The sequence below is a fragment of the Oryctolagus cuniculus genome, chromosome 15, assembly GCF_051225735.1.
Source record: "Oryctolagus cuniculus isolate XC-2025 breed Fujian yellow rabbit chromosome 15, ASM5122573v1, whole genome shotgun sequence".
NCBI lineage: Eukaryota > Metazoa > Chordata > Mammalia > Lagomorpha > Leporidae > Oryctolagus > Oryctolagus cuniculus.
In genome coordinates this window covers 43,102,231-43,128,392 of record NC_142881.1, presented here as the reverse complement: position 1 = coordinate 43,128,392, position 26,162 = coordinate 43,102,231, and the positions used below count along the sequence as shown (strand labels likewise).

The 26,162-nt window shown below is 41.4% G+C and overlaps 1 protein-coding gene across 27 annotated transcripts in view; it reads right to left on the bottom strand.

Annotated features, from left to right (window-relative positions):
• SGMS1 (sphingomyelin synthase 1) overlaps nucleotides 1-26,162 on the bottom strand; it is a 338,931-nt gene that overhangs the window by 226,023 nt on the left and 86,746 nt on the right. Inside the window, exon 1 of one of the 27 annotated variants that reach the window (XM_089314845.1) lies at nucleotides 21,497-21,617. The exons of 25 other annotated variants lie outside the window; for them this stretch is intronic. The gene's annotated coding sequence lies outside the window, so the exon portion shown is untranslated. Of the gene's footprint in view, nucleotides 1-8,251; nucleotides 8,540-21,496; nucleotides 21,618-26,162 lie in introns of those variants that run through there. One more of the 27 variants, XM_070057672.2, reaches the window with a different exon arrangement.

Here is a 26,162-nt window from a genome sequence, read left to right as displayed (position 1 = left end):
TACTCCTCATGTAGGATCTCTGTCCTTAATGTGCTGTACATTGAGATTTAATGCTATAACGAGTACTCAAACAGTATATTTCACTTTGTGTTTCTATGGGGGTGCAAACTGTTGAAATCTTTACTTAATGTATACTAAACTGATTTTCTGTAAAAAAAAAAAAAAAAGAAATTATCAATTCCCAACTTGACTCTCACTGGGATTAAACATGACAATAGGTCTGATCTGATTTCATCATCATTTAAAAAATCATCTATTATTTTTCACTTTATGTTTCTGTGTGGGAGCAAACTGTTGAAATCTTTACTTAATGTATACTAAACTGATCTTCTGTATATTAAGAGAATCGAAAATGAATCTTGATGTGAATGGAAGGGGAGAGGGAGTGGGAAAGGGGAGGGTTGTGGGTGGGAGGGATGGTATTGGGGGGAAGCCATTGTAATTCATAAGCCGTACTTTGGAAATTTATATTCAATAAATAAAAGTTAAAAAAAAAAAGAAAAAAAAAGAAAGTGAGGTGCTTCTATCCCTTTCAGGAGGTGGACACTCACTTCCACCAACAGGCTAGCCGCCATTTTGACACACATATCCAGGACTCTCTCCAACTCCTATTCCAAAAGGCTAAGCAAAGCACCACAGTCTATCAAGCAGTTACCATGGGCTGCTGTTCTTCATTTTTCTTGATTATGTGCATGTCCTCAGGAGCAAAGAGAAGTCTACAGTTCATTTAAACCTTTCTCTGGTATATTTCTAATTCCACTTTGAACTACTGTTGAAAAAAGATCAGGAAATAAAATAGTCAAAACGAAAACTTGCAATCCCAAATACAAAATTAATCAAAATAAAACTGCCAAATAAAAACAGTACTTCCATCACACAGTGAGAAATAATGGATTTTGCCTTTCCTTGCAGAAGCCAGTAGACTTGTGCCCCTCACATGTGGATACCCACATGCACAGTGTCCCAAACAGTGTGCCAGGCAGAAACAGGGAATAGCCTCTTACTACTACTTGTGCAGATTTTTCTGCCTATTAGAAATCCATGTTATAAACAAATAAGTAAAATTAGAAGAAAAAAAAAAAGGAGGGAATCCAGGTTGCAGTCCATCTGTCTAAATCATATTCTCAAGAGGAATCTTTTGCCTAACAAGTTATGCCTCTCTCTGGTTTCATTCCAGGTCCTCTGGAACTAACACATCAGCATCTGATGTAAATATAATGCCCATTTATCCTGCTGCCCTCCTGTATCCAGGCACGCCCCCATCCAGGACCTCTTCCAACAATCATCCCACAGGTCTCAGTGTCTCCCACAGAACTTGTTGAATTCTGTGTCCACAAGTCACCATATGTCCAGACCCTAATTAAGTACAAATTCTTCTACAGGTGCCCAGTTCTCAGGAAGTAAGTGGGAACCTCTAGGCTTCATAGAATAAGACTTCCATGATCTGCTCCCTGCCCCCTTTTCCATTCCATCTACCAACACTTCATGCCCCACCACCTGTGAAACACTTGTAGCCATTTTGCAGGGTGGGTGTCTGGTGTCAATCAAGATACCACTTGAGATGACTGTGTCCCATCATAGTGTCTGTTCCAGCTCTGCTCCCAATTACAGATTCCTGCTAATGTGCACCCCGGGAAGAAGCATGTGATGCCAAGTATTTGGGCCCCTGATGCCCGTGGATTGAGTCCCTAGCTTCATCCTGGCCAGTCTCAACTGCTGCAGGCATTTGAGGAATGAATAAGCAAATGGAAGATCTCTCTATAAATTAAAAATAAATAAATGTTTAAAGATTTATTTATTTGAAAGGCAGAGTGACAGAGAAGTATATTTGTGTGTGTATATATGTATACATATTCTTTTAATCCTCACATATCCTTTACAGTATTACTTATCATTCCTAATTTACAGATTCTGAGCTTCTCAGGGGCTATGTGATTAGTTCCAGTTCACACCACCAATAAGCAGAAGAAATGTTGCTTAAAACTGAAAGACACACCAGTGAGGCAATCAAGGACATAATCATGGCTGCAACCACAGCCATTCCTAAAAGCATTTCCTTGGCACCAATCTGAACTTCCTTGAGCAACAGTCAGTGTAATCAATCCATGCTTTCCAATGATGTGTACTGTGCTTCTACACCTGTCACATGTAAATCACCAAGAGGTCATGATAGGTCACCCACCAAGGTGACAATCCACTACAGATCTCAATCTATCATCCAGTTTAGTCCTGATGTCCTACAGAACAGCCTTAACACACGTGGCCAAATCAGTAACTCCTACTTTTTTTTTTTTTTTTTTTTTTTTTTTTTTTTTTTTTGACAGGCAGAGTGGATAGAGAGAGAGAGACAGAGAGAAAGGTCTTCCTTTTGCCGTTGGTTCACCCTCCAATGGCCGCTACGGCCGGCGCGCTGCGGCTGGCGCACTGCGCTGATCCTATGGCAGGAGCCAGGTGCTTCTCCTGGTCTCCCATGGGGTGCAGGGCCCAAGGACTTGGGCCATCCTCCACTGCACTCCCTGGCCACAGCAGAGAGCTGGGCTGGAAGAGGGGCAACCGGGACAGAATCTGGTGCCCCGACCAGGACTAGAACCCGGTGTGCCGGCGCCGCTAGGTGGAGGATTAGCCTATTGAGCCGTGGTGCCGGCCTCTACACTCTTATTTAAGGAAGAAAGCAACAGTTTACTGTGTAAATTCTAGGACTTTAGTCTGCTGCTAATAGTTCTAGAAAGAAATATCATCCCTACTGAATCCATGTTTTGGCCACCAATGTGTCCCTACCACAATACATAGCCAAGCATATGAGGGTACTTCAAAAAGTTCACAGGAAAAGTACAATTAAAAGATAAATTTATTATGGTGCAAAAAATTTTAAATCCATGCATTTTTAACAATAAGCATTTTCCACAAACTTTGCTTTTTTCAAAAAGGTCTACTTATTTACTGGAAATGAAGAGTTACATAGAGAGAAGGAGAACTTCTATCCACTGGTTCACTCCTCAAATGGCTATAACGGCCAGGGCTGGGCCATGCCAAAGCCAGGAGCCTGAAACTCCATCCAAATTTTCCACATGGGTGGTAGGGGCACAAGTACTTGGGCCACCTTTTTCTGCTTTAGGCACCCATATGGGGTGCAGTGACATCACAATGCTGGCCCCTCCATGAGCTTTTAAAAGACCACCTCATAAGCATGGGCTCCAAATTTTTGTTTTTACCAAAAGAAACTCATCTCTCAGTTTCATTTTCACGAACTTTTTGAAGTACCCTTGTACCAGAAGCCTTCAATCAACATGGGTGGATGTTCACACCTTGATACAGTACAAAAATGGAGAGGAGAAAAGGTATGAAGAGCTGCCTCAGAAAGGATTACTCACCCCACTGAGGGAAACCTTGGCACCAAACTGCTGTCAGGAATTTAACACTTACAGAGACATGGGTTGCAAGGATAAATTTCGTGAATTATGATTTTTTTTTAATGAACATATATCACACTCTGGGATTGAGAATGCCTCCTAACTATTCAAATATTTTCCAATATTTTGAAATACCAACAGACCCAAAAGTGCCTTCTAATGCCCTATTTCAGAAATATGAATCAGCCAAGCACCACACTTTATAGACAAAGAACAGGGCTGGGCCAGTTAGAGTTTAACAGAGACAGATCATAAACAAATAATTAGAATACCATACAATTAGCACTTTCAGCAAAGAAGAGCTAAGAGTGGGAGGGTGCAGAAGAGGGAATGGTTAAACTACTGACATTTCAGTTCTGTGTTGTGAGAAAGGGGCTTTCTTCCTCTAATCTCCTTGGCTACCTATTGAGCGATCCTACTCATTTAAAGTGACAAAGCATCACAGTCCATCTACATGGTACATTCTCCTAAACATTCAGTATGCTCCTCAATCTTCATCCCCCAGAGAAAAAAAAACTGCATATTGCCTTAAGGTAGTTTCTCAAGTAAGCATATGCCACACTACCACACACAACTTGAGTATTTAGCTGAGTTCTATCCAAATTTTCTGGCCTAGTATTTCCTCCAAAACCTTTGACTACCTTGTAATCAATTAAACCTGTATGTAATTGGCTATGCAAACATCTTAAAGACTCAGCCAAACAAATGGCTTATCTAGAATTATGCTACTATCATTAGCAATTTTATTAAATTAATAATTTTCATTTCCAAGAAAGATTTAAGACAGCATACAAGAGAGTGCACTCAGAAGATACAGTCAAAAATGAAAACTCATGCAATAAAGACAGAAGTTAATTTTTCAAACACAAGATAGTATTCTTGGTATGACTGGACATTAACAATGGTTTTAAATTTCTGATAGGAGAGAAGGGGAAATGGGATAGGCCACAGAATTCTGATTGGAGGAAAAATATACAAGGGCTTTCCCCCTTCAGTACTTCAAAATAGACTTTTTTTTTGGACAGAGTGGACAGTGAGAGAGAGAGAGACAGAGAGAGAAAGGTCTTCCTTTTGCCATTGGTTCACCCTCCAATGGCCGCCGCGGCTGGCGCGCTGCGGCCAGCACACCGCACCAATCCGATGGCAGGAGCCAGGTACTTCTCCTGGTCTCCCATGGGGTGCAGGGCCCAAGTACTTGGGCCATCCTCCACTGCACTCCCTGGCCACAGCAGAGAGCTGGGCTGGAAGAGGGGCAACCGGGACAGAATCCGGCACCCCGACCGGGACTAGAACCCGCTGTGCCGGCGCCACAAGGCGGAGGATTAGCCTAGTGAGCTGCGGCGCCAGCCTCAAAATAGACTTTTATGAATGTTTTGTACAATACATGCAAAAGCAGCCATCATGTGGATTTCTATGTTTTTACTAAAAACTATGAGCATGATATTAAAATGTATCTGAGAGAAAAGACACTAGAAAATGTAGAAATAAACACTTGCCTTATTTCAAATTAAAAAAACACTTTTAAGGTGACTGAAAATAACCGAGCAAGATGTCTCAGAGGTTGGTCCCCAAAATAGAACCTTCTAGGAAAACCATTTAGATGTGGCCTTTCATTTTAGTGAATCCTAGAAATACTTAAAGAGTTCTCCAAAACTTCAACAACGAATTCCTTGTTTAGAAAGTTATCATCCTGCTTGGCTGACCCAGGCACCATTTATATGGTAGCCCCATCATCTGTAGATTAAATCTCAAATTTAGAGCAATCCTACAGTGTGCTTGTGAGTTCCCTTCATATTTTAAAAAGAACAGATTATTGGCTGGGCCCTGCTCTCTTTACTCAACTATTACTTTTCTGAATAGTAACAAAGTACTCTATTCATTTGGGGGAGGTGCCATACTTTACATATCTGTTTTTTTATTATGAATTTCCTTATCCTTGTATTTCAAGGGAATCAAATTCATTTTACAGGGACATGGAGCATATTTAAAATGGCTCAAGTGTTGGGGAGACAAAAAACCTCCAGATCGGTGCTGCACAGGTCTATCATGTCAATGCTGAACCCAGGGCTAAGAGCAAGTCACGGCACTTCTCAAGTCCCTACAATGTCATTAAAACTAGGATGTGCCTAACTTCAAACCTCTTCATCTACTTACTCTATGACTTGCCCCTTGCCCTGTAAGGGAGGTTTGATGGGATCCACTCTTCCTACCCAGTGGTTTGGCTTCTTTCACATGTCTGCCACTGCCAGGACTCACCCTAGTTACCTACTACTTGAGTGTATGTTTTGGAGGTTCCTACCTGTAATTATCCCACCATCTCCACTTACTGAGCTCTTGGGATATGCCAAATAGGCTTAATCATAGCCACACCATGATAAGGCAGATAGCATTCTACTCTTACAGATAAAGACATTGAAATTCAGAGAGGAAGTTACCAAAAGCAGCTTGCAAGTGGGAGAGCCAAAATTGCAAACCAGATTCTGAGACCAAATTCTGGTTAGATTTACATTCACATGTACAGGGAAACCCTGTAAAACTCAATTTATTTTTTACAGCTCTAAAGACACTAAAACCTTTTGATTTGTCTCTGTAATCTTCTCCTCAAATTCATTACTTAGAGGGTAGCTTTTATGCTCTTTAGGTGATAAAATCCAATTTATGTTACTGTTATATGGATCAACTTTGGGTTTCCTCGACCTGCTAATGGCTATAATAATAGTTAACTAATTTTGAATGTCTAAGTCACTATTTCAATTCAGTTAAGGAATTCACTGAGTGCAGTTACTAGGTACCAAGTGATAAATGCTGACAACAGTCACAGCAAGACAGTTTAAACAGTTTAAAGCTCCTAGTTTGTGGAGTATACACATTATGCCCACAAATAAATGAGATAGGAAACACATTGATCCAAAGGATAAAATATTGATCTTTATGAAAAGCAATCTAGTAATACATAATCATAAAAAAGGCTACTTTTAAATGTTCTTCTATTTTGAGCAAACTTTTTTTTTTTTTTTTTTTTTTTTTGACAGGCAGAGTTAGACAGTGAGAGAGAGAGACAGAGAGAAAGGTCTTCCTTTTGCCATTGGTTCACCCCCCAAGTGCCCAAGTGGCCGCTACAGCCAGCGTGTTGCGGCCAGCTTGCTGTGCTGATCCGAAGCCAGGAGCCAGGTGCTTCCTCCCAATCTCCCACACGGGTGCAGGGGCCCAAGGACCTGGGCCATCCTCCACTGCACTCCCGGGCCACAGCAGAGAGCTGGACTGGAAGAGGAGCAACCAGGACAGAATCCGGCGCCCCGACCGGGACTAGAACCCGGGGTGCCGGTGCTGCAGGTGGAGGATTAGCCTAGTGAGCCACGGCACCGGCCTCCATTTACTTTTTCTAAGAGCAGAAATACTGCAATCCTTGACCAAAATGATTCATCCAAAAATTCTTTATTTTACTTTAGGTCTTAATTAATTTATTTGAGAGGCAGAGAGACAAAGAAAGAAGAGAGCTCCCATTTGCTGATTCATTCCCCAAATGCTCAAGACAGCAAGGCAGGCTTGACACCAAAGCCTGGAACCATCACTACTGCTTTCCAGAGTTTAAATTAGCAGGAAGCTGGAGTCAAGAGCTAGAGTTACCAAACCCAGGCACTGATATGGCATGCAGGCATCTTAACCACTAGGCCAAACATCCACCCCTATTTTTTTAAATTATGATATAAATAGTAGATTAATGAGTTTTCCTGTAAGTCAAAGTTGTGTTAAGATGTGATTTTTTTTTACTTTAATAACAATGACACTTTGCTCTAGTTTTCCATACAGTTATTCAAAAGTACTCAAAAATATTGGTCAGTAGAGAATTATAGGCTACTTACATATGTGTGTGTGTGTGTGTGTCAGAGCAATATATGCATATATATATGCATGCATATGTGTGTGTGTGTGTGTGTATATATATATATATATATGTATATGCATTTGACAAGCAGAGGCACAGAGAAAAGAGACAGAGACCTACAATTAGTTCACTCACTCCCCAAATGCCCATAAGAGCCAGGGCTGGGCCAGGCCAAAGCTGGAGCCCAGAACTGAATCTGGGTCTTCCACATGGACAGCAGAGACCCAAGTACTTAAGCTGCCTCCCAAGTTGTACATTAGGAGGAAGCTAGAATGGGAAATGAAGCCAGGACCCAAACCCAGGCACTACAATATGGGACCCAGGTGTCCCAGGCTCTCTGAAAAGACAGTGAACAAATACATTTGCTAATCACCTCCATTTTAATTTATGAATTTAAAAAATGAGAAATAAGTCTTTTTTTCACGAATCTTATTTGCATTATCAACTGTTAACATACATTATTTTGCGGGGCTGGCGCTGTGGCGCAGCGGGTTAACGCCCTGGAGCAGAGGGTTAACGCCCTGGCCTGCAGAGCCAGCATCCCATATGGGCCCCAGTTCATGTCCTGGCTGCTCCACTTCCAGTCTAGCTCTCTGCTGTGGCCTGGGAAAGCAGTGGAAGATGGCCCAGGTCCTTGGGCCCCTGCACCCATGTGGGAGACCCAGAGGAAGCTTCTGGCTCCTGGCTTCAGTTCAGCGCAGCTCTGGCCATTGCAGCCAACTGGGGAATGAACCATCAGATGGAAGACCTCTGTCTCTCCCTGCCTCTCCTCCCTCTATGTAACTCTGAATTTCAAATAAATAAATAAATCTTTTAAAAAAAATACAGTATTTTGCTTTATCTCTTCAGAACCTTTCTAAGATTTATTATTCATAAATGGATACATACACGCTTACACAATTCTATAATTATGTACAAGGAAAAGAAGCAATTCATGGCCAGCGCCGCAGCTCACTTGGCTAATCCTCCGCCTGCGGCGCCGGCACCCCGGGTTCTAGTCCTGGTTGGGGCGCTGGATTCTGTCCTGGTTGCTCCTCTTCTAGTCCAGCACTCTGCTATGGCCCGGGAAGGCAGTGGAGGATGGCCCAAGCGCTTGGGCCCCTGAACCCGCATGGGAGACCAGGAAGACGCTCCTGGCTCCTGGCTTCGGATTGGTGCAGCGCGCCAGCTGTGGCGGCCATTTGGGGAGTGAACCAACGGAAGAAAGATCTTTGTCTCTGTCTCTCTCACTGTCTAACTCTGCCTGTCCAAAAAAAAAAAAAAAAAAAAGGCAATTCAGTATTATACAAGAGAATATATAAATCTATTTTAGAAACTAACACTTGGCCGGCAACGCGGCTCAATAGGCTAATCCTCCGCCTGCGGCACCAGCACACCAGGTTCTAATACCGGTCGGGGCACCGGATTCTGTCCCGGTTGCCCCTCTTCCAGGCCAGCTCTCTGCTGTGGCCAGGGAGTGCAGTGGAGGATGGCCCAAGTCCTTGGGCCCTGCACCCCATGGGAGACCAGGAGAAGCACCTGGCTCCTGCCATAGGATCAGCGCAGTGCGCCGGCCACAGCGCGCCAGCCATGGCGGCCATTGGAGGGTGAACCAACGGCAAAAGGAAAACCTTTCTCTCTGTCTCTCTCTCTCTATCCACTCTGCCTGTCAAAAAAAAAAAAAAAAAAAAAAAAAAAAAAAAAAAAAAAAAAACTAACACTTGAATAGAAAAAAACAAGTAAGATATAACATTAAACATATATACACACACATGAATAAGCAAAGTAGAAATAGTTAACACATGCATTAAATGAACAATGGTACACTGGTTAAGATGATATCCTAAGCACCCGGTGCAAACCAGGAGAGTCATGTATTTTAGAAAGACATAAATTAAAAATTTTTAAAAACCATAAAATGCCCCTAAAAATACACAGAATGTAACTTTTTAAATTCTTACAAAATTGTATATTTACACACATGCACACACACACACAATTATGTACAGAAGACAATTCAAAGTGTGGAGATCATTTTTTATTTTTGACAGTCACACACAGAAAGCTCCCAAACACTGTTTCAAATGTCCACAATGACTAGGAGGCCAAAGCTGAGAGCTCAGTCCAGATCCCCCACATGGGAGGAACCTAGCAACCTGAGTTAGCAGCCCTGCTTCTCAGGGTCAACAACAGCAGGAAACTGGAACAGAAGGCTGTTCCAGAGGTGGGGAATCAAACCCAGGTATTCTGATGTGGGATGCTAGTGTCCTAACTTGCATCTTAACCACTAGGCCAAACACCACCTGTTTAAATCTTTTATCAGGTATATTCACAATTACGATTTATATAACTAAAAATATTCAAAATACAGTAGCTGGTATAGAGTGGCCTAACATAAGCTGAATGTCATCTAGTATCAGGGAAAACATAAATTGAACCAAGCAATTGATATTTTTCCTATAAATAAGCACTTTAGAGTGCTTAATGCTAACAAAAATAAGAAATAACAACATAATTTGTCATTATGTATCAAGAGCCTTAAAATGTTCCAACCATTTTACTTAGCTCCAGTTTTAATTTATCTTAAGAAAAAAAAATAAGAACACTGTTTATCACTGCACTACAAAAATGCAAAGTTATCTAACTGTTCAATAACTAGTTGTTTTAAAATCTGAAGCCCAAACAAAATTTTTTTTAACTGAAAATCTCTCTTTACATTGGCTTTCTATATTCCTGGGCTCCTAAGTTTGGAAACCTACAATGTAGTTGGATGAAGTCTTAACTCAGAATTACCTCCCTATACTTAGTCGCTTCTGTGTCACAGCCCCAGCAGAATCAGGGCAGCCAGAGAAAGCAACCTGCGAACATCAGCTCTAGGCATGATTTTCTGGCAAGCCCAGGCACACTGCAGTGCCTGTAGGCAAGGGGAGATGGGTAGGGAGTCAAGGCTGGCTCACAAAACTGCTCCTCCAGCATTGGGAGCAGACAGGCAGCATGGGATGGGATGCATCAGCCAGGACCCTTCATCTGCAGCGCATTACCAATGGCCTCGCCCTATTCTTCCCAAGAGGAAGTGAGTTGGAAATCCTGTACCCCACCCCTTGTTGTATTAATAACACTTCAGGAAGCAGAGAGTTTTAGATAGTAATAAATATTATTAAAGCAACAATAGAAGAGGGAGGAAAAGAGATTAAAATTTTTATGTATTTCTTGCAAACATTTGCCATTTGAGTTTTTTTTTTTTCTAACAAAAACAGAATCCTAGGCCACAACCAGTCTCCGTAAGTTGATGATCAAGCAAACAGATGCTTACTACTATGCAAATTCAGGCCCCCTTTATTATGCTTCCAAAACGGTGAGTATTCCTCATGTGGAAGTGAAGATCCGATCCTGCATTTCTCTGGTGCCTCACCCTGGAGTGTACCTGAAACTCTCAGCTCTAAATTCCCAACAAAAGGCCACTCGATACTCACACTGGAGAACATCCATCTTCACCTCAAGAATAAAAGTCCTTACATGAAAATTAATGTTTTCCTTGGCTAACTAATTTAGAAAACCCAGGGTCAATCTAAATTCAAAATACGTCTTTTAAATCAAGACTTCTGGAGCCCTAACACACATACTGTGGGATGTGCACGGAACATGGAAGCAGCAGGACACGCTGACCTATACCTTCTCATAAATCTCTTTGTCCTAACCCACCCCCTTTTTTTGTTTTTGCTCATGGAGCCATCTCATAAGAAGAATGTCCCATAGCCAATTCTGAGAAGTGCTGCTTTGAGTTTACATAGAATAAGACCTAAATTCTTCACAAGCTGACCCATTGATACAGCCCTGTATCATAGCCTAGGCCTTAGGCTGAAAACCCGCCTTCTGAAAGTCAGCTCTAGCACCTGGATGCTCTCATGCCTCTAGACCTGTTCACTGTGGAGACAAGGGAGCCAGTCCCAGGCTTGGGAGCTGTTCTGCAGCCACACAGAGACATGAGTATATGATCTTCTGGTAGAAAATTTCCTAGGCAGAGTTTCAAAACAGGAAAATTCAGTTAGTACTACCATATTGGACTTAGTTTTTTTTAAACATTTCTCTTAAGTATATTGATAGCGCTTCTTCCTATCCCTTAATTGACCCAAGTTCTTCTCCCACCTACATTCATTCTTTGTAATGAAAACACTGACTTCCTCTGTGCCAACACTAACTCATCCAGAACAAAATGTGAAGGACTAATACTGAATACCCACTACCAGGAATATTCAGATTTAAAATCACTTAATTTTTAATTATTTTTACCTAAAAGGATTAGATTTATCAAGAATATTTGGAGTAAAAGATTGACAAAGCGCCTTTTAATACATTAGATCATATCTTTATTTAGTATATTAAACTGCTTTGTTTTCATTACAAGAATAATTATACATGCTCATGGGAAGCACTATAAATACTAAACCCTAAGAAGAAAAACATTACCTGGAATTGCACCACTCAAAGATAATCCAGGGGAACATTTTGATTTATGCCTTTCCAGCCCCCTCATCATGTTTATATAGCTTCCTTATGAAAATGTTAACCTTGTATGTCGTATCATAGCCTATTTTTCATACATTTTGTCCCATGCCAATACTTTCTTCAACATCATTTTCACAGTTACACAATATTCCAACATTTTGATGAATCATAACACACTGATCCAAACCCTTTTGGAGGCCATCTGAGTTGCTTCCAATGTTCAGTTCAAATCATGCTCACTGAGCAATCTCAGAGCTAAATCTCTCTAAGTATTTCCTTGGAAACTACACCTAGAAGTAGGCTCACTGAGTCAAAGGCTCACGTTGTTTCTCATCTGTTCATTCCAGACCTTCCAGGGCACAGTGTTCTCAAAGTCACTTCAGTATTTGCATTTCTTGCAAATGCCTTTTGGCTAAGTTTTCCCAATCTGTTTCTGTTGCCTTTACTGTTACCAAATTATTACAAGCATTTCAAGTTACTCAAATCCTACAGCCCAGGCTATCTGACTTAATGTAAAATGTAAATCCTTTAAGAGCTAAAGCCTTTCTTATCTATTCATTCTTTCTTCTTCCTAATTGTTCATCCAGCTCTCATACCTCTAGTGTCCCCAACTGAATGATATGAATCGATAATTATCTGGCTTTCTACCAATCTTGTCTGATCCTTAGTTGAAACCTCTTTTCTCCCCACAGTAGCTTTCTGGTCCATGAACAAAGAAACCTTTTCTTCCAAAAAGTCTGAGAGTTTGAAACTTGCTCCTCCATCTCTCAAACCCTCCTACCACTAAGAATGACAAGCTAGGTTGGTGTCAGCAAACAACACTGAAGTTCTTGTTCCTCACCTCTTTCATGATACTAACAATTTTACTTAGCATCACCCTGTCTTTTGTGGAATCACAGTGCCAGAGGGTGACACAGCTGTGTTATTTTTTGAATTAGGAGTGTTTCCTGAATGGAACAGTAACAGGTCAGGATTATCCACTTGTCATAACTTGTCAACATTTTGCCACCAGGAAGAGTGAAGCTGCAAAGTAGAATCCAACAGGACTGTACCATGACTGTCGGAGCACCAAAGTCATCCAGTAAGATGCCTTCAACCACTTGTTTACCTTGCCTGCACATAAGTAATGTCACACTGCATCTAGAAAGCCACACAAACTCTGCATATTAAATATCTGGTCTACTATCAAGGAGGCATCGGACAAGACAGAGACATGCCCAAAGAGCTTGATTGTTTTTCACTGCAAGTGCCACCAGCATTCTGGATAGAATAACCCCTTCACTGTGTGGGACGGTGCCTTACCCTCCAGAAAATGAAATGTGCGCGCACACACACACACACCCTTCTCATCATCATCATGACCACCAGACATGTCCCCACACATTTCCAAACAGCAGAGGAGGGTTGACATCCTCCTTCTCTGTTTCTACTTGGTGAAACAGAATTAACATTCAGGAGATTACAGCACACGGTATTAATCCAGAGATGAATTGTGAGGTGCAAGCAGCAAGCATCACAAAGTGGTCAAAGGAGACCTGGAGAAACAAAGCAAGCTTTGATTTGAACAGGAACAGGTTACTGGAACCTCCCTCCGGCGTCAAGTCCAGGGTTGCAGTTTGCTGTGAAATGCTTTCTCATCAACACCCTGGACTTCCCCTGCTTTATACTACTTGCAAGAGCCAATACCAGCAAAGCCCTGACTCACTAGCAGCATATGCCTGACAAATGGTAATGCCAACTTTCAGAACCCTGTCATTGTTCCTGTCCCTTCAACTAGCACAAGTCTTCTACTTGTACCTTGGACATCCCAGCAGGGCAGGAGAACAATGATAGCGCTGGTGGAGGTGCTGGGCACTGCTGTCCAGCTCTGCTGGGCTTCTCCACACAACTGTCTGTTCACTGCCAGACCAAGGAGGTCAGCAGTTCCTTTCCAGCCACGTCAGCTATGGTCAAAGGGCCGTTGTTCCCGGAAAGCTAGTGTGTTTAAGCCTCAGGAACAATGCCCCTTGTTGATCTTCTGCACTGTAGTTGAATAAGGTCATTGACTGTTTTTAACTTTAGTCACAATCAATATCATCACCTTTTATTGTACAGTGTTGGCAGTGGTATGTTTTCTGATGAAGACTTTGTGCTCAGGTGAGACTGCAAAGGTCAGTGCAGGCGCCATCTGTTATGGACTGTGATCAAAATGGATTATGGATGGATGTACTATATGCTAGATGTTATGTGAGCCCTGGGTCACAAATTTCTGGAATTTATGGAAAGCACAGAGCATCTTTTTTTTAAGTATTTATTTATTTACTTATTTATTTGAAAGGCAGAGTTACATAGAGACAGAGGCAGAGAGAGAGAAGTCTTCCATCCACTGGTTCACTCCCCAAATGGCTGCAGTGGTCAGAGCTGAGCCGATCCAAGGCCAGGAGTCAGGAGCCAGGAGCCTCCTCTAAGACTCCCACGCGGGAAAGCACTTGTTTAAAATACAGATTTCTGGACCTCAGAAAGTCCATTCCTGTAAGTTGTGGGGGCAGAAAGCTGCAGTTCCTGATAAAGGTGACCCATGTGTGTACTTTGTGGAACACTGCCACAGAGTGACAGTAAACTAAATAAAAAACTTGTTGCAGCTGGTTGGTATTTTATATTCTATCTCCTAGAAGTGGATTCTTCCCTATAAAAATAAGTATCAAGTAAAAGTCAAATGAAAACAAGAAAGCAATCTAATTCTGAAAGAAAATTAGAATCCCTGATTTAAGGTTCCTGAATCCATAAGCCTATGCAACTAAAATTCACATTTATGCATATGTAAGATTTGCATTTTAGCTCCATAAGAGTACCTGATCACAAGATGATTATTTATGTCAAAGCACATTGAATGTAATTATACAACCTTATGTTTAGATAACCTTTGCCAATCTTTCAATATTTATTACTTTATCCTTGTGAAAGCCTATCTTACCATTGGGAGATTTGCACTGCAGTAACAGAAAAACTAAAGCATAAAGAATTTATGCAATGTATAACACAAGAACCTCAACATCTGGAAGGCTATGTCTTTTTCTGCTAGATTAGAACTGGCAAATAGGATTCATGCCACGTGCCAGTTCAGATAGACCAATAGATCAGAAACAGCTGTCTAAGCACAACAGGAAAGCCAGACATGGAAAGGGTGTGCTGGGAGACTAGCAGTGACACCTATGACCCATTTGTGCTAGATATGCCACCTCCCAGAGTATTTAGCAGCATGTATATTATTCATAAATTGCATTACTTTCATTCTCTCTCCCAATAAATATGATTAAGTGTCTCTTGTGTCCTAGGCACTAGGAATATGCCAGTAGAACTATGAAGGAGGTAGATATGTTGTGATAAGGTGATTCTAACCTAAGGTTTTCCCAACAAAATGAGACTTAAGAAGGAACTGGACAAAGAACATAAGTCACCAAAATGTGAAAAAGGAGAAAAGAAAGAAGAAATGAATGCTATAAGGAAGTGAGACTAACCCTCTATGCTAGATCACAGAGAGGGAAGAGAACAGGAGGGTTGGGATGAGTGGGCAAAACCACCAGATCACGGGAGACATTGAGGTATGAAATCCCGACTTCAACTTGAGATCATGGGGAGTCCTGGAAAGGCTGGGTGTTGAACATTTACTTGTTTCCTGTTTGGGTGTTTTGTGGGAAGGAAGTAATTAGCAGATTTGCATTTCATAAGGAAGACACATAAGGAGTCCCAGCGAATGTGCAAAGTGACCAGACCTGGAGGGCGACACCGAGCAAGTCAGTGATCTGAGACACTTCTTGTTGGCAGTAAACTTTATTCAGTGAAGAATACAGGAAGTGGCAGAATGGCGAGAAACCAAGACACACCCTGACTGAAGTGCTTACGACACATTCAGTTGGAAACTTTCCAAGGCAACTGGACCAATCAGGGTTAAAGAGCTTCAGAAAGAAGCAAGTTGAAAATCTGGGGATTTCAGGCATAGAAAACGATAAGATCAAAACCACAAAATCTTTATCTTCTGTTTTCCAATTCTAGTTAAATTTTGTAATATACACATATAAAGATGAAATCCAACAGAACTATTATCAGCTAAGTCTCCGATTTTCTCAACTATAGCACTTACTAAAATTCCTTCTCTGATGGCAATTTAACTCAGGCAATCATGAAACTCTTCTGAATGAAAATATTCCTTGAAGATTACTGCACTTTCCTGTCTTGTGAAGAATGGTAAAATGAATGACATAATCTCATCTTTGTTTGAAAATGTAACATCTTAAACATCTTAACATCCTCATCAGGAGTATTAATTTTATATTCCAGAGTTCTGCCCACAACGTGACTCTCCCCAAAGCCCTCTGATTGTATGAATGGTGAACACCTAGCCCAGCTTGCTGTGTCATTGAGCCACACTCAAAGTGCACTGAGAGACACTGCAAATTGCCTCATTTGGGGACAAGAGGAGAGATGGGCCAAGATCTCTGAAAATGGAATAGAGACACTGGCCCTTGGCTGCCACCCACTCTGAGATACGTTTTAGAAAAGAATTTGTTTCTAATTCAACCAAGAGAACCAAGTAGAGCCTCCAGAAATCATGACTAGAACCAAACTATGGGGCTCATCCATTATTTTATTCCTAGAGCTGAAGCCTCCTTTCTGATAGATAAAATCTAAGTCTACTAGGAATAAGGCACTGGAACTCTTGGCAGTTGTTTTGATTTGGAGACGAGTTTCCAATTCTTTGGTACTAACAAGTTTTAACAGGAAAAACCAAGATGCTAGTGTAGGGAAGTGAAAGAGGCCATACACCTCACTCCTTTGCCAAAAAACTAACAAAAACCATTGCCTTGGAGCCGGCGCGGTGGCTTACTTGGTTAATCCTACACCTGCAGTGCTGGCAACCCATATGGGCACCGGGTTCTAGTCCAGGTTGTACCTTCTTTCAGTCCAGCTCTCTGCTGTGGCCCGGGAAGGCAGTGGAGGATGGCCCAAGCGCTTGGGCCCCTGAACCCGCATGGGAGACTAGGAAGACGCTCCTGGCTCCTGGCTTCGGATCAGCACAGCTCTGGCTGTGGCAGCCATTCGGGGAGTGAACCAACGGAAGGAAGACTTTTCTTTCTGTCTCTCTCACTGTCTATAACTCTACCTGTCAAATAAATTTTTAAAAATTAAAGAAAAAAATCATTGCCTTTCCTTCTTTTTAAAGATTTATTTTAGGGGCCGGCGCCATGGCTCACTTGGTTAATCCTCCACCTGCGGCATCAGCATCCCATATGGGTGATGGTTCTAGTCCTGGTTGCTCCTCTTCCAGTCCAGCTCTCTGCTGTGGCCCAGGAGGGCAGCAGAGGATGGCCCAGCTCCTTGGGCTCTGCACCCACATGGGAGATCAGGAGGAGGCACCTGGCTCCTGGCTTCGGATCGGCGTAGCTCCAGCCATGGTGGCCATTTAGGGGATGAACCAACAGAAGGAAGACCTTTCTCTCTGTCTCTCTCACTGTCTATAACTCTGTCAAATAAAAAAATAAATAAAAATTTAAAAAAAGATTAATTTTATTTGAAAGAGTTACAGAGACAGAGACATACACAGAGCAACAGAGAGAGAGACAGAGAGACAGAGAATCTTCCATTTGCTGGTTCACTCTCCAGATGGTTGCAATAATTAGGAGTGAGCCAGACCACAGGAGCCAGGAACTTCTTCCAGGTCTCCCACATGAGTGGCAAGGATCCAACCACTTAGGCCCTCTTCTGCTGCTTTTCCGAGGCCATTAGAAGGGAGCTGGATTGAAAACAGAGCAGGAAGGATTTAAACGCGAACCTACATGGGATGCCAGAGTTGCAGGTGGCAGCTTTACCTGCCGTGCCACAAAACTAGCACCTGTCTGCCCATCACCCCTGCCATCAAGATAAGAATCTCAAGACAGCTTTGAAGTTCCAGCAACCACAGAAAACCTTTTTGTGGGAAAAAAAACTGAAGGTAGCCACACCCTGGAACTTCCACTTTTCATTCTTCAAAAACTTGTATGGCATAAAAGAGATTTGTAAACAAACACTTCCAGGTTCCATGGTCAAAAATAGCCGGAAGTACACTTATTATTTCCCTTAAAATGATTTCTAAAAATTCAAAAAAGATCTTAAGCTTATATATTTACAAATCGCTGTTTTGAAGTGCTGCCACTCATTTAATTCTTGGATATTTGTTTAGGAACAGATTATGGGATATCTGAAAGATTGAGATAAAGAAGAAAAACTGAAAAAGAAAATATGCATACTTGTCCATACCAAAAACAAAAGCAGTTAAGAGAATGAGAATCTACAAATAAAACAAATTTTAAAAAAAGGTTAAAAACAAGCAGAGGCAGGTGTTTGGCACAGTGGTTAAAATGTCGATTGAGACACCTGCATCTCTAATAGCATGCCTAGTTCAAGTCCCAGCTATTCTGTGTTCCCAATCCGGATTCCTGCTAATGCACACCATAGGAGGCAGCAGGTACTCAAGTAGTTGGGTTCCTGCCACCCAGGTGGAGATCCAGACTGAGTTTCAGGCTCCTGCCTTCTGCCTGGCCCAGCCCTGGCTGTTGTGGGCAACTGGAGAGTGAATCAGCAGAAAGAAGCTCTCTATCTCCCTGTCTTTAAATATAAAAATGAATATAAATATTTTTTAAATTTTATGGGATATGGAAATTGTGTATTCACACACACATATAATAAATGTGAATAATAACAGCTATATATAGTACCTATAAAATATTACACAATAAAGTCCTAATTTTTAATTGGGTTTGTTTTTCAGCAACCATTCATGCAGGCTTTTTGGTTATGGTAATGTAATGGCAAATGTAAAAAGAAAAAAGTTTTCTCTAATCTCCCAGCTTGTTTTGTTTTTCACATGTAATCTACCTGCTTCTTAGACCAATGGTTTGCTATCAGTACTTAGATTTGAACCTGCTTCCCTTATACCCAGAGTGTCAATATGTCACACTTGGTAAATTTTAACATTAGGCATCCACATCTGATCTTCTACAATCCAGAGCGTACAGGAGAATAAAGTTAGCATTCAAATTATCTTGGAGATCAAGTGCTGACTTTTTGCAAAGCAGTGACTGTGTGAAGACAAACTTAGATTTTTCCATTACAATATGCTCAGCTGGAAAAAATGAGTGTATAGCAAAGCTGGCAATTCAACTCACAAATGACTCTTAACTATGTGGCTGGTTTTCACATCACTTCAAACTGTGGAAAAGGAAGAGGACAGCAGAGACCACAGAAAGTATACTTGAACACGTTCATGTAACAGGCTTAAAGGCTGGCCCTCCATCAAGTTATTTAAGAAAAAATAAAAATAAAAATAAAAATAAAAATAAAAATAAAAATAAAAATAAAAATAAAATAAAATAAAAATAATAGCAGCCAGCACTGTGGCACAGTGGGTGAACGCCCTGGCCTGAAGCGCTGGCATCCCATATGGGCACCAGTTCTTCTAATCCAGCTCTCTGCTATGGCCTGGGAAAGCAGCAGAAGATGGCCCAAGTCCTTGGGCCCCTGCACCCATGTGGTAGGCCCGGAGGAAGCTCCTGGCTCCTAGCTTAGGCTCAGTGCAGCTCCAGCCATTGCAGCCATCTGGGGAGTAAACCAGTAGATGGAAGACTTCTCTCTCTGTCTCTACCTCTCTCTGTAACTCTTTCAAATAAATAAATCTTTAAAAAAAAAAATAAAAATAAAAATAAAAATCACAAGATGAGTGGATATTCTCAAGTACTTCAAAATCTGTGGGAAAATGGAATTAAAAGACTGGTTTATTTTGGTGCAAAATAATGTGAAGTCCATCAATAGTTTATTCATAGCATACATCCATTTTCCATAAACTTTTTGAAAACCTTTTGTATGTATTGGTTTGAGAAAATTTCAAGCCAAAATAAACTTATCCCTAATTCTTAATCCTTAGGTTCCATGAACTCTCACATCTTACCTAGTTAACATATGCATATATCTAGTTGCTAAAATTTAGAGACCACTAGAACAAGGGTTTGGGGTAAAAAACAAATCTACAAGTGAGGCAGAAAATAATCAGGTAAATTCTAGAAAAAGGGGGTTTCTTCTAGAGATTGTGGCCTGTACACCAAATTAAGCCTGAAACAAAGTGCAGCTGATGGGACCAGCATTGTGGCACAGCAGGATGAACTGCCACTTGTGACACCCAGCATCCTACTATCAGCATTCCATATCTGAGCACTGGTTCAAGTCCTCGATGCTCCATTTCTGATCCAGCTCCCTGCTAATATGTCTGGAAAGGCAGCAGAAGATGGCCCAAACACGTGGACCCCTGCCACCCATGTAGGAGACCCAGATGGAGTTCCAGGCTCCTGGCTTCAACCTGGTCCAGCCCTAACCACTGCGGCCACTGGGGAGTGAACCAGTGGATGAAATATTGCTTGCTGGCACTGTTTCTCTTGCTTTCTCCCTCTCTGTCAATCTGTCTTTCAATAAACAAACCTTTAATAAAACCTGTGTGACTGATGTTCCATTTACGGAGGAGACAGGGTAGATAATGGGGTTTTGAGGTCAAAATAAGTAGGCTTAGAGCAGCTGCTTTAGCAAGAAGTCGATGTGAATTAGTGACTCCCAAAAGCCAAAAACCCAAAATACACTGCAATTGAAAATGAAAAACTCAGCTTAATGTGGCCCAATGACCTTGCTTATGAATGAACTTCACAGATAAGTTTTAAACCAAAACATTTTCTTTTATTTAAATGTCCTTGAGATTAAAAAAAGAAAAAAAATTAAAACCCATATTCCACCAAGGAATAGAAAACCAGCTCCTACAGAGCCATTTTTAAAATGTGGTTAGTTATCCAGTCTCCAAAGGTGTTCGTAGGAAAGTCATCCCCAAACATACTCTATGTGCAGCATTACAAAAATCTGATTTTCCAAGAGAGATCACTCTGAGAAAGAAAAACTCCCTTGGATGTGTAGCTTCTGATTTATTTCTTTAAAAAAAAAAAAAAAGATTTACTTATTTATTTGAAAAAGAAAGGGGAGGGGGGGAGCGAGCTTCCATCCACTGGTTCACTAACCAAATGGCCGCAATGGCCAGAGCTGGGCCAGACCAAAGCCAGGTGCCAGGAGCTCCATCCTGGGTCTCCCACATGAGTGCAGAAGCCCAAGCACTTGGGCCATCCTCTGCTGATTTACTAGGCACATTAGCAGGAAGCTGTATCAGAAGCAAAACAGCATTCGCCTACATGAGATGCCAGCATCACAGGCGGCAGCTTTACCCACGGTACCACAAAACCGGCCCCTGATCATTTATTTCTTAACTGTTTTAATCACACAAGCTGTCATAGTATGTGAGAATGTAATGCCATCAGCAGGCTGCTACAGAACACCAGGAACTGTCTGAAGTACTTTTAATGTCCTGTTTCAGGAAGGATGAAGTAAGGTATCCAAAGTCGCACAGAGAGGCAGAGAGCACATGAACCAGAGCTCACTGTAACAGACACTATCATAAAGCCAGAGCTCTAAACAAGGTCTTCCTGCATATGTAATAGGGTCTTCAAAAAGTTCATAGGAAAGGCATGCTACACACACACACACACACACACACACAAAAAAAAAAAAAAAAAAAAACTATGCAAGAATTTCAAAAAGCTTACACTAAACTACTCTTTCAATTTCCCTTTTCCAGTTTTTGATATACTCACGGATATACAAATGTTACACTGACCATGACGCAAGCTTGCTTCAGAGGAGGCAAGTATGTTAGCCTGCTTCACTCCACTGGCATTGCTTCTGTATCTAAGATAGGATTTGCAGCAGCAACTAGGAGTTCATTTTTTGCTCAATTCCATTTCTGCTTAACAGAAAATGTAAATCAAAAACTTTTACTAAAAAGTTAATACAATCTATCAGCTCCAACTGCCAATTCCAGAAAGTAAAACTAAACAGATTCTTTGTGCAACAAGAAACTAAAATGCAACCCTGCAGTTTCAGGTAGTAAAACATTCTGAAAACATTAAGAGGGACAATCAGAAAGTATGTAAAAGGGGCCAAACCAATTTTGGAGAGTGCCTGCAGCACACAGCATTTGTCCTATAAACTCAGACCCAAAATGCCATGAGCCCCACCCTAAGCACGCCTCCCCCTTTTGTTCAAAAAGACATGTTTGCCACTCATTTCCATTTATGTGTTCTATCTGGTGAAGCTACTTTCATCTTTGATTGTTGGCCACCAATAGTTTGGTTGGATTACTCACAGCTTCTACCTGAAAGAGGAACAAGAGAAGCAAAACGTACATAGCCCTCTGTTGCACAAAGGAAGGGATGGTAGCATGCATACCATATCTGGCAGAGCAAGAGGCTGCACAACTGGATTTGAGGACTGCAAGGCAGCTATTTCATGGAAACAGCTGGAGATCATTCCTAACCTGCCTCAAGAGGGAGTTGTGCAATATTAAAGCAAAGGGCAGGGACCCAGCATAACTGAGACTGCTCCTGTCACAGAAGCACAGAGCAAGGGACCATCCTCAGAAATGACCAAAAACTCTTCTCAGGTTTCCGTGAACAGTGAGTTCTAAAAGGGGTGGCCAATTCTGTTGGTTGGACAACATGGGAGGAGGCCAAATAATCTTTCTGCTCCACAGTACTCTTGGTTCTGCTTCAGAAAAATCTCTTGCTAAATAAACTCTGTAGAAACAAACATAAGGCACAGCCACTACAGTAAAAATCAATGGCATGTTAAAAGCAGATTGTGCTTAGAACACACAGTGCTTGCTCTCATCCCTTATACCTACTAGGAACTTCAAAGGTAGGCATTGTTAAGCCTCATTTTACAAATAAGCAACTTGGAATTCTTCAATGAAATGTTGTTTCCATCCCAAAATGGGTATTGCTTTTCAGACAGGAGCTTAACAGAGACTTCAGGTTTATAGAAACACGCCAGTGGACACACGATGAGGATGCTTTTTTCACTAAATTAATTCATTCTCCAAGACTGATGTGCAAACAAGGCACAGGAGATTTATTCTACTGTTTCTATTGAACCAAATGCACCAGTCACAACAACTGAGGTTGGCTGCAGTAAATGACACAAGATTCTACTCCAGAATCAGGAGGTTTGTATCCAAAAGAGTTTCAAGAATAAAAGGGCCATTTGTAAAGGTCAGATCATACCATTAATTTGGTGAATATGCTTCCCCTCCTATAAAGCACAAAGATTAACGTGCAGTAGCGTATATCCTCCCAGTGATATGCAAACAAAATGGCAAGCTGAAAATGGCAGCAACCAATAAAAAATAAATAAGTATCCCCAGGCTCATTCACAGCAACAACTGAGGCTTTAAGAGACCCCCTCTGTGCTGTGAATGATCTCACAAGTACCACCACTGTTAAAAACAACATAAAACCACCACCTCAACAGGGCAAAGCAAGAAGTTCACAAGGAAGAATCGAGAAACTCACTGGAGACACCCTATAAAAATCAAATAAAAAATTCAGGCTTCAGTGACTTAGATTGTATGACCTTCCAAGCTGGGTGGAGCTCAAGTTCATGTTTTAATATTCTCTAAGAAAAGGAGGCTCCACAAATTAGTAACCACAATAAGGCAAAGTAGGTATCTTAAGACAACCTACTTGATTTTATTGTTTGTTTGTAAGAAAACAGATTGCTTAATCACCAACTCCTCTCTTTGTTTCCCTGACAAAAGAACTTAATGTATATAGAAGGACTTGGTGGGGAATTTACTGATCCCTTGAGTCCTGTTTTCTTTACCATTCCTCAGGCACCCACATCTAGATTTCCTAGTGAAGCCACAGCAAAGTCTACCCCCCCAACCCATCCCATTTATGGAAGATTGAAAACTAATCCTAAAGCTCTGCTTTCATCAGGCCTAGGATAAACCTCTCCCGCAAGAGTCCTACACTATCCATCCTGGAACACTGACTTAAAATGGCACACTTGACCATTCTTTTACCCAAAACTGCATATGCCTCTCAATCTGTGATGCCAGAATACTATCCTACCCTGTGCTTCTCTGACTGCTCCTCCATCTCCTTTGACAGCTTTCACCTTACACAGACTCCGTGCTAGGAGGCACAGCATCATCCCCTATTTCTTACGTTGACTGCACATAGTGATTCCTTCCAAGAGGGAAATAAAGTAACTTTATAGTGAAGAAATCTGACAAACACTATCTCAGCGTGATCAAGGTCAGTATCAATAGCAAGTCATGTTGATATGATTTCTAGAAATGAGGGCACTTCAAAAAGTTCATGGGGAAATTCAATTAAAAAGTAAGTTTAAGGGTGGGTATTTGGTACAGGGATTAGGATGTGCTTGGGATGCCTGCCATCTCATATTGGAGTGTCTGGGTTCAAGTCCCAGCAGTATCCCTGATTCTAGCTTCCTGCTAATGCTCACTGGGAAGCAGCAAGTGATGGTTCATGTAGTTGGGTTCCTGCCACCCAACTGTGAGAGACCTTGATTGAGTTCCCACATCCTGGCTTTGGCCTGGCCCAACCCTGACTGTTACAATCATTTAGGAAGTAAAGTAGCAGATGGAAGATGTCTCTGTATCTACCTGTCTCTCTATCTTTCAAACAAATATTTTATATTTTAAATATAAATAAAAGAAAGGGTAAGTTTTTTGAACCCCATGCATTACTTTTTTTCATAAAACACATTTTCCATGAACTTTTTGAGGACCAGGTGTGATGCAAATGGCAATTCCTTTCTGTGACCTCGATCACAAAAGCTCATACCCCAGACTATTCACGGAAAAAACATGAGACCAATCCCAACTGAGGGACATCTCGCAAAATCCCCAAGCAGTACTCCTCAAAACCATCAAGGTCATCACAAACAAGGAATGCCTGAGAAACAGTCATAGTCAAGGAATGTAAAGAGACATGGCAAGCAGCTGTAACATGGTATACTGAGTAGGACCCTTAAACAGAGCAGGGATATCAGGTGAAAACTAAGGAAATCTGAATAACACATAACTTGAGCTAATATTAATGTGCCAATATTGGATCACTGGATATGACAAATTATCATGCCAATTTAAGACATCAGTGGTAGGGGAAATTGATCGTGGGGATTATAGGAACTCTGTGCTATCCTCACAATTTTTCTATAAAGGAAACTTCTAAAATTAAAAGCTTATATTTTAAAAAATTGTCTTTGGCTCCTCCCTTACCCCATACCCATGCTGTAACGGGTTCTATGTCCAAAATGTCTCTCTCTTCTGTTCCCTTGCCTGTGCCATCGCCCTATTCTCTGTATTCAATCCATCATCCTCAGACATGACAAATATCTCTCTAATCAAAAGCGTTTAACAGTTCTTCATTCCCCAAATAAGAGTTGGCAAATTTTGTGTGTAAATGCCCAGTGATTATTTTAAATTCTGCATGACTATCCCACTGTGCCTTTATAGCAGTAAAGCAGCCATGTGCAACAGATGGGTATGTTGTGTTCCAATAAAACTTTATTAACAAAAAAACAAGCAGAAGGCTGGATTTGGCCCACAGGTTGTAGTGTGCCAATCCACATCTAAAGAATCAAATCCAAACCCCTTGGGTTGACATCAAAGAATGATCCACCTTACCCCGAACCCTCTCTTTCCAGGTGAGTTCTTCTTTCCTTGGCTAATTCATTTGCTCCCACATGAATACACTCTACTTAAATGAGCACCCTTTCTCTGTAAAGTGTCTTCAGCTCACCACATGGCAGAACCGTTTATCCTATATCACAAGTCATAGTATATCTGACCCTATCGTCACTCATCTAGCACAACACCAACTCTTAGAATGTCAAATCTGGAGCTGGCGCTGTGGCACAACAGGTTAAAGCCCCAGCCTGCAGCACCAGCATCTCATATGAGCACCAGTTCGAGTCCCAGCTGTTCCACTTCTGATCCAGCTCTCTGCTATGGCCTGGGAAAGCAGTGGAAGATGGCCTAAGTGCTTGGGCCCCTACACCCACATGGGAGACTCAGAACAAGCTTTTGGCTCCTGGCTTTGGATTAGCCCAGCTCTGGCCATTGCAGTCTTCTGGGGAGTGAACCAGCAGATGGAAGACCTCTCTCTCTCTCTCTGGCTCTACCTCTCTCTGTAACTCCATGTTTCAAATAAATAAAATAAATCTTTAAAAAAAAAAAAACATCAAATCATCATTTAGCTCTGTAGTGTTGTCTTGGTTTTCTTCTCTCCAATCAATTTCAAGGATGTTTAAGTCACTAAAGTAAGAAAGAGTCAGTTGAAATATACTCTAAGCTTTCAAAAGACTAGCAGGTAACATATGACTCCATTAGAGCTTCCTAAAGCATATTTTAAATACTTCATGATCAGATGTTTGTAGGTGTACCCTTTAAAACTAAGTGTGTTGTAGCCAATTAA